The 5,184-nt window shown below is 39.6% G+C and overlaps 2 non-coding genes and 3 pseudogenes across 2 annotated transcripts; all 5 read right to left on the reverse strand.

Moving 5' to 3' along the window:
- Positions 1-254: 254 nt before the first annotated feature.
- Positions 255-374, reverse strand: LOC144515129 (5S ribosomal RNA; annotated as a pseudogene).
- An 877-nt stretch (positions 375-1,251) lies between these two features.
- On the reverse strand, positions 1,252-1,369 carry LOC144515126 (5S ribosomal RNA). The gene has a single exon (XR_013501717.1). It is a non-coding gene; the product is annotated as a 5S ribosomal RNA (ribosomal RNA).
- Positions 1,370-2,242: 873 nt separating this feature from the next.
- On the reverse strand, positions 2,243-2,360 carry LOC144515127 (5S ribosomal RNA). The gene has a single exon (XR_013501718.1). It is a non-coding gene; the product is annotated as a 5S ribosomal RNA (ribosomal RNA).
- An 876-nt stretch (positions 2,361-3,236) lies between these two features.
- LOC144515128 (5S ribosomal RNA) lies at positions 3,237-3,358 on the reverse strand (annotated as a pseudogene).
- An 868-nt stretch (positions 3,359-4,226) lies between these two features.
- Positions 4,227-4,347, reverse strand: LOC144515130 (5S ribosomal RNA; annotated as a pseudogene).
- Positions 4,348-5,184: the final 837 nt, after the last annotated feature.

Raw genomic sequence — 5,184 nt, forward strand, 5'->3', positions numbered from 1 at the left:
GTCAGCTCTGTCTCCAGCAAAGGAGGAGTAGCGCCCTCTGGCGATGGTGAAATGAAGCTTGCAAACCACTGTCTTTATTTTCTAAGCTCACTCAATCTCTGTTCAAAGAAAAGGGTTAAAGGAATGGCAATTCAGTGTGTTTTTCAACCCTTTGTTGAACAGAAAGTGGCATCTAGTGAGCTCAGAAAATGAAGACAGTGTTTTGCTTTGCTTCATTTGACCATTACTAGCGCCCTCTGCTGACGGAAAAGAAAAGCTTACAGCACCGGGTATTCCCAGGCGGTCTCCCCATCCAAGTACTGACCTGCCCGACTCCTGCTTAGCTTCCGAGATCGGACGAGATCGGGCGTGTTCAGGGTGGTATGGCCGTAAGCGAGTGTACCAAGTGAAAACAAGCTATTTAAAGACGATGAACCCCAGAGGTTCTCAAAACTGTTGAAGACGCAGTTTGGGGGTTGAGGAGTACTCAACTACATGTAATCACACCAGTAGTGCACCTATACATTTTGCAGTAGCTCTCTGGTAGTTCAACTACATTCATCTTCGAACCAACAAGTTGAATTGCTTTTTTTGCTCTCTTTTTTTCGGTACTGTAATTAACACTGCTGTATTTTTTAAGCATTCTTTTCATTTGTTTTGTTCCATATTTATTCATTCATTTAGCCTGTTGCTATATGTATTCTTACATGTATGTATTTCCATGTTTATTTTTTTCATTACTGTAATTATTTCTCAATTCTTTGAACTTTACCTTTACTCAGACTTGAGTGACTTGTCGTCTTCCGCAAATTTGCATGATCCAAAAATGTAGATATCTCTGATTTCAAAACTATCCAGATTGGCATAATCTTGAAGAACAAGAATATTCAATTCATGGTCAAAGTGCATGAACTCCTACTTGAATTGTTGAACACTGTGAGGTTGTTTGTTTTAGTTTTAATTAAAGATGTTGCTTCCAAAAAAAAGTTGCATCCTCCGTACAGTTTCCTTGTCAGCTCTGTCTCCAGCAAAGGAGGAGTAGCGCCTCTGGCGATGGTGAAATGAAGCTTTGCGAACCACTGTCTTTATTTTCTAAGCTCACTAGATGGCAATCTCTGTTCAAAGAAAAGGGTTAAAGGAATGGCAATTCAGTGTGTTTTTCAACCCTTTGTTGAACAGAAAGTGGCATCTAGTGAGCTCAGAAAATGAAGACAGTGTTTTGCTTTTGCTTCATTTGACCATTACTAGCGCCCTCTGCTGACGGAAAAGAAAAGCTTACAGCACCGGGTATTCCCAGGCGGTCTCCCATCCAGTACTGACCCGGCCCGACCCTGCTTAGCTTCCGAGATCGGACGAGATCGGGCGTGTTCAGGGTGGTATGGCCGTAAGCGAGTGTACCAAGTGAAAACAAGCTATTTAAAGACGATGAACCCCAGAGGTTCTCAAAACTGTTGAAGACGCAGTTTGGGGTTGAGGAGTACTCAACTACATGTAATCACACTAGTAGTGCACCTATACATTTTGCAGTAGCTCTCTGGTAGTTCAACTACATTCATCTTCGAACCAACAAGTTGAATTGCTTTTTTTGCTCTCTTTTTTTCGGTACTGTAATTAACACTGCTGTATTTTTTAAGCATTCTTTCATTTGTTTTGTTCCATATTTATTCATTCATTTAGCCTGTTGCTATATGTATTCTTACATGTATGTATTTCCATGTTTATTTTTTTCATTACTGTAATTATTTCTCAATTCTTTTGAACTTTACCTTTACTCAGACTTGAGTGACTTGTCGTCTTCCGCAAATTTGCATGATCCAAAATGTAGATATCTCTGATTTCAAAACTATCCAGATTGGCATAATCTTGAAGAACAAGAATATTCAATTCATGGTCAAAGTGCATGAACTCCTACTTGAATTGTTGAACACTGTGAGGTTGTTTATTTTAGTTTTAATTAAAGATGTTGCTTCCAAAAAAAAGTTGCATCCTCCGTACAGTTTCCTTGTCAGCTCTGTCTCCAGCAAAGGAGGAGTAGCGCCTCTGGCGATGGTGAAATGAAGCTTTGCAAACCACTGTCTTTATTTTCTAAGCTCACTAGATGGCAATCTCTGTTCAAAGAAAAGGGTTAAAGGAATGGCAATTCAGTGTGTTTTCAACCCTTTGTTGAACAGAAAGTGGCATCTAGTGAGCTCAGAAAATGAAGACAGTGTTTTGCTTTGCTTCATTTGACCATTACTAGCGCCCTCTGCTGACGGAAAAGAAAAGCTTACAGCACCGGGTATTCCCAGGCGGTCTCCCATCCAAGTACTGACCCGCCCGACCCTGCTTAGCTTCCGAGATCGGACGAGATCGGGCGTGTTCAGGGTGGTATGGCCGTAAGCGAGTGTACCAAGTGAAAAACAAGCTATTTAAAGACGATGAACCCCAGAGGTTCTCAAAACTGTTGAAGACGCAGTTTGGGGTTGAGGAGTACTCAACTACATGTAATCACACTAGTAGTGCACCTATACATTTTGCAGTAGCTCTCTGGTAGTTCAACTACATTCATCTTCGAACCAACAAGTTGAATTGCTTTTTTTGCTCTCTTTTTTTCGGTACTGTAATTAACACTGCTGTATTTTTAAGCATTCTTTCATTTGTTTTGTTCCATATTTATTCATTCATTTAGCCTGTTGCTATATGTATTCTTACATGTATGTATTTCCATGTTTATTTTTTCATTACTGTAATTATTTCTCAATTCTTTTGAACTTTACCTTTACTCAGACTTGAGTGACTTGTCGTCTTCCGCAAATTTGCATGATCCAAAATGTAGATATCTCTGATTTCAAAACTATCCAGATCGGCATAATCTTGAAGAACAAGAATATTCAATTCATGGTCAAAGTGCATGAACTCCTACTTGAATTGTTGAACACTGTGAGGTTGTTTGTTTTAGTTTTAATTAAAGATGTTGCTTCCAAAAAAAAAAAGTTGCATCCTCCGTACAGTTTCCTTGTCAGCTCTGTCTCCAGCAAAGGAGGAGTAGCGCCCTCTGGCGATGGTGAAATGAAGCTTTGCAAACCACTGTCTTTATTTTCTAAGCTCACTAGATGGCAATCTCTGTTCAAAGAAAAGGGTTAAAGGAATGGCAATTAAGTGTGTTTTCAACCCTTTGTTGAACAGAAAGTGGCATCTAGTGAGCTCAGAAAATGAAGACAGTGTTTTGCTTTGCTTCATTTGACCATTACTAGCGCCCTCTGCTGACGGAAAAGAAAATCTTACAGCACCGGGTATTCCCAGGCAGTCTCCCATCCAAGTACTGACCCGGCCCGACTCCCTGCTTAGCTTCCGAGATCGGACGAGATCGGGCGTGTTCAGGGTGGTATGGGCCGTAAGTCTGAGTGTACCAAGTGAAAACAAGCTATTTAAAGACGATGAACCCCAGAGGTTCTCAAAACTGTTGAAGACGCAGTTTGGGGTTGAGGAGTACTCAACTACATGTAATCACACTAGTAGTGCACCTATACATTTTGCAGTAGCTCTCTGGTAGTTCAACTACATTCATCTTCGAACCAACAAGTTGAATTGCTTTTTTTTGCTCTCTTTTTTTCGGTACTGTAATTAACACTGCTGTATTTTTTAAGCATTCTTTCATTTGTTTTGTTCCATATTTATTCATTCATTTAGCCTGTTGCTATATGTATTCTTACATGTATGTATTTCCATGTTTATTTTTTTCATTACTGTAATTATTTCTCAATTCTTTGAACTTTACCTTTACTCAGACTTGAGTGACTTGTCGTCTTCCGCAAATTTGCATGATCCAAAATGTAGATATCTCTGATTTCAAACTATCCAGATTGGCATAATCTTGAAGAACAAGAATATTCAATTCATGGTCAAAGTGCATGAACTCCTACTTGAATTGTTGAACACTGTGAGGTTGTTTATTTTAGTTTTAATTAAAGATGTTGCTTCTAAAAAAAAGTTGCATCCTCCGTACAGTTTCCTTTGTCAGCTCTGTCTCCAGCAAAGGAGGAGTAGCGCCTCTGGCGATGGTGAAATGAAGCTTTGCAAACCACTGTCTTTATTTTCTAAGCTCACTCAATCTCTGTTCAAAGAAAAGGGTTAAAGGAATGGCAATTCAGTGTGTTTTCAACCCTTTGTTGAACAGAAAGTGGCATCTAGTGAGCTCAGAAAATGAAGACAGTGTTTTGCTTTGCTTCATTTGACCATTACTAGCGCCTCTGCTGACGGAAAAGAAAAGCTTACAGCACCGGGCATTCTGCAGGCGGTCTCCCATCCAAGTACTGACCTCGGCCCGACCCTGCTTAGCTTCCGAGATCGGACGAGATCGGGCGTAGTTCAGGGTGGTATGGCCGTAGCTTGAGTGTACCAAGTGAAAACAAGCTATTTAAAGACGATGAACCCCAGAGGTTCTCAAAACTGTTGAAGACGCAGTTTGGGGTTGAGGAGTACTCAACTACATGTAATCACACCAGTAGTGCACCTATACATTTTGCAGTAGCTCTCTGGTAGTTCAACTACATTCATCTTCGAACCAACAAGTTGAATTGCTTTTTTTTGCTCTCTTTTTTTTCGGTACTGTAATTAACACTGCTGTATTTTTTAAGCATTCTTTTCATTTGTTTTGTTCCATATTTATTCATTCATTTAGCCTGTTGCTATATGTATTCTTACATGTATGTATTTCCATGTTTATTTTTTTCATTACTGTAATTATTTCTCAATTCTTTTGAACTTTACCTTTACTCAGACTTGAGTGACTTGTCGTCTTCCGCAAATTTGCATGATCCAAAATGTAGATATCTCTGATTTCAAAACTATCCAGATTGGCATAATCTTGAAGAACAAGAATATTCAATTCATGGTCAAAGTGCATGAACTCCTACTTGAATTGTTGAACACTGTGAGGTTGTTTGTTTTAGTTTTAATTAAAGATGTTGCTTCCAAAAAAAAGTTGCATCCTCCGCACAGCTTTCCTTGTCAGCTCTTGTCTCCAGCAAAGGGAGAGGAGTAGCGCCTCTGGCGATGGAATGAGTTTGGTAGAAACCACTGTCTTTATTTTTTTAGCTCACTAGAGCTGGCACCCTGTTCAAAAGAAAAGGGTTAAAGGAATGGTAATTAAGTGTGTTTTCAACCCTTTGTTGAACAGAAAGTGGCATCTAGTGAGCTTCCAGAAAATGAAGACAGTGTTTTGCT

This window comes from Sander vitreus, unplaced genomic scaffold, assembly GCF_031162955.1.
Source record: "Sander vitreus isolate 19-12246 unplaced genomic scaffold, sanVit1 ctg969_0, whole genome shotgun sequence".
NCBI classification, from domain to species: Eukaryota; Metazoa; Chordata; class Actinopteri; order Perciformes; family Percidae; genus Sander; species Sander vitreus.